Source organism: Tenrec ecaudatus, chromosome 3 (genome assembly GCF_050624435.1).
Source record: "Tenrec ecaudatus isolate mTenEca1 chromosome 3, mTenEca1.hap1, whole genome shotgun sequence".
Taxonomy (NCBI): Eukaryota; Metazoa; Chordata; class Mammalia; order Afrosoricida; family Tenrecidae; genus Tenrec; species Tenrec ecaudatus.
In genome coordinates this window covers 163,530,382-163,534,274 of record NC_134532.1, presented here as the reverse complement: position 1 = coordinate 163,534,274, position 3,893 = coordinate 163,530,382, and positions in this window count along the sequence as shown.

Below are 3,893 nucleotides of genomic sequence, written 5' to 3'. Positions count from 1 at the left end.
ATTTTATACAGCACTTAGATGGTTGGTTGTCTGAATATAAACCTTTAAGACTCAGACACTTTTCCAGTTGGTACCCGAGCACCATCTGCTTTCTTCACCACACTTTGCTGCAGCGCTGTCCCTTCCATCATCTCTTCTTGAGCAGGGCCATGTTATTAGAAGCAATGCTTCTTGGATTGGGGCCAGAATTAAGTGAGAGCCCAGAATCCATCTTCTCGTCGATGAGTGATAAAGGTCCCATGTTTGGGGGTCATATTACCAGGGATGCAATGATTGTTATGATTCAAGAGATTGAGTTTGGATAAAGAAAGACCTGAGTTTAACCTAAGTTACTGCTCCAGATAAATTAACAGTGCTGAGCATCTTGGGATGTCAAAACAAAGATATATGCACTCATTACTATGCATGTATTTATAATACCCTGTGGTTATATGGGTTTTTCAGACATGTGTATCACATTAACACCTTTATTTCATAAAATGATGGCATTTTTTCATTTTTCTTTGCCTCTGTTGTACATCATAGAAAAATTTTCCTTATGCCTGAAGTGAAAATTCAAGATTCACAGCAGATTAAAAAGTATATAATATTGATTGTTAAATATTTTAATTTATTTCAAAATCATCTGAATTATCTGATCTAATATAAATATCAAATAGATTTACTTAACTTTTAATTTTTATGTTAATTTTAATTTCTCCATTTTTATTTAAAACAAAATGTTCATTATATTTTCAATTTTGCATAAATCTATAGCTTAAAATTGAATAAAACTCATTACATCTGAAACATAATTAATAATGTGGTATTGGAGAATTGTTTAAATCTCTCTGAATGCTGATCGGCAACTGGCAGTAGACTAAACATTTAATATCTCTAAATCTCTGTTTATTAGTCTGCAAAATACATGTGAAAAAAATCTAGGGGTAAAAAAAATGATTCCAAAATTAACACATCCCAGTTCACATGGAAGCAATTATTATTAGAAATGATGTCATCTCGATGCAATTTTTGTTTAATCATCATGGGCATATTAAATATATAATAGAATGAATAACAAGGTAATTAGATATATCTAAAGTGCTTATTTAAAAAATTATAGGTGTCTTACAGGTGACCCTTTATGCCTCTTTCATTTATTCAAACTACTTAAGAGAAGAGAGATTGGGATGTGCAATAGAAGATGGGGGGGGGGCGTTGATGAGTGGTTTGAACTAGTGATTGCAGAGAAGAGTTTGAAATGTAAACACCTCCCATGTATTTCAGAGTTAAAATAAATAAAACTACTTGTAAATGTTTAGCTATTTTCCAGATAGTAATAGTCTACAGATAAAGGAACATGATAATTCCAGGCCTGATAAGGGAATCAGGATGGTCCATGGGAAGCTGAATAGAGAGGGAGTGGCTAGGCTTTGAGCTGGAAGATCTCCCGACAATAGTTCAAGAGGACTGGGTGATCAGGGAAGCTTTCTCCAAGGCTGGAATTCTTATGCTGAATTTTAAGAGCATAATAGAAAAGTGTGCTGCATAAATCAGAAGCAGGACAATAAATTTAGAGTAGAGTAGAAGAAGAGAAAATTGAGATGCATGCATTTGGTATGAGTTTCTATGGGGATTGGTGAGAAATTTACTACGGAAATAAGTAGAATACAAGACAGTCACGTAAAGTCATTTAAATCTCAGAATTATTCTTGAGGTTATAATAAGCACTGTTGTGAGGGGCTATTGAGTCGGTTCTGACCCATAAAGACTCTATGCACAACAGAACCCAAAAGACAGGATAGAATTGTCCCTGTTAGTTTCTAAGACCTAACTGTTTACAAAAGTAGAAAGGCCTATCTTTTGCCCTAGGAATTGCGGGTAATTTTAAACTGTTGACTTTGTAGATTGCAGTTCAACACATAACCTCTATACCAATAGGGCTCCCTATAAGGAACCAATGAGAGTGTTAAATAGTTGGTTGAAATGAACATATATACATTTTAAAATGCACACATTTGCAGGGATTGGAGGGTGGTGGGGATTAGAAGGAAGGATTATATTTAAAGGATATTTTTAAGTGGGAATTTTTGCATAGAATTATATGAGCCCCAGTAGTCTAGTGGTTACACACTGGGCTGCTAACCAAAAAGTCAGAATTTAATACTTAGGTAAATGCTTCGAAAATTAATAAAAGCAAAGAATCAAGAATAAAATTTTTGTACGAGAGCTGATAGGCATATCTTTAAACCTCCAATAGTTTAAAGACTTCATTGGTGAAGGGTATATTATGTAAGACTGCATTCGCTAGAAAAGCAAAAGAAGTGACACTTGTAGATAGTGGTTGTTGCTGTTGTTAGGGGCCAACGCGTCCGTTTAGACCCCAGGCCCAATAGAACTGAACACTGCCTGATCCTGCATCATTCTGACAATCATCCCTGTGCTTGAGCCCACTGGAGCAGCCACGGAGTCAGTGCATCTTGTTGAGGGCCGTCCTCCCTTCCCCTTCCCCTCTGCTTTACCAGGTATGATGTCCTTCTCCAGGGAATGGTCTCCCCGACAATGTGTCCAAAGTATTTGAGACAAAGAGACATTCTTGCCTCTAAGGAGCATTCTGATCATACCTTTTTCTCATACAAATTTGTTTATCCCGGTCTAGAGGAGAGAAAATGGCGACCAGATAGGACTCATCCCTCCAGAGCTCCTGCTGCCAGACCAGAAAATCGGGAAGTAAGGCGAAGGAAACGGGGATGTGGAGTTCTGAAATTAGAACTAGGGTACCAGGGTTACTTCTGAACCCTTTTTTTGCGTGTGATTTCCACTCACAAAGCAAACCAAGAACGCGTTAAAGCGCTCTAACTTTGGTAAGGCCACAGGCACCTGCTGTGCCCTTGCCGGGAGCAACGATCTCTGCAGAGAGACTGCGGAGAGGGGACAGAATCCCAGAAACGAGGGGAACCTCACTCCGGAGCTCTCCATGTGGTTGGCTGCCTTGAGCCCACGCCAGGGGAGTCGTGGTGGGTAGCCATAATTTAGAGTAAAAGAAAAAATATAGTCTTACCTTAGGAAGATCGCGGTGTGGGAGAAAATAAACGGAAATTTGGGAGTCCAGGGAACAAATATATTTCCAATTGGCCGAGAAGGAAGTAACCCTCATAATAAGGTGGATTTCCCCCTTTGGGGATCAGCCTGACAGCCCCCAAATCAGAGCACATCACAAGCAAAAAAAAAGGGGTGAAATATATATTATGGGTTTAAAACTCAAACCCAAGTCTGGTTGCTCAGCTCCAAGGAACACAGAGGCGGAGGCCCTTAACATAAACCAGCATAAGAAGCAAGCTAGTTAAGGAATTCCAGAACTCAGCTACCTACAGGGCCTGGTGGCTTTTAGCATAACAAAGACCCGCTGTAACAAGAGTCAGCTTTAAACAGCAAGGAGCTGCAGCCCAGTGACTATGAGAGACAATTACATTTGAGTATCCTCTAGCTGGCCAGGGAGATAAAAAACTAAAATCCTTGGGCGCAAAGGGCTTGCTTTTTAGTTATTTTGGTCTCTTATCCTAGGGCATTTACACCTGCACCACACTCAGCTAGATGAGCTCCACCCTCTGTAGCTAGATAGGCTGGGAAAAGCCCTGCTCAACTTCTTACTGGGAAATTCCTGCCTGTGTGCCTGGGGTCATCAGGCAGCCCAACCAACACTCCTCAATGCTCCAAGCTGCTGCAAGAACCTCTGCCCAACCTCTTCAACACCAAAGCAGGCAATCCTTCTGGGTCACTCCCTTGAGAGGGAATCCACAGGAGGATAAAGTGGTAGGTTAATTCCATAGTGAAATATGCTATAGGCAGTTCGAAGAAGCACTCCTACAAGTCTTCCAGAGAGAGCCAGTGCTCTTCGATTCCCAGGAAAATGG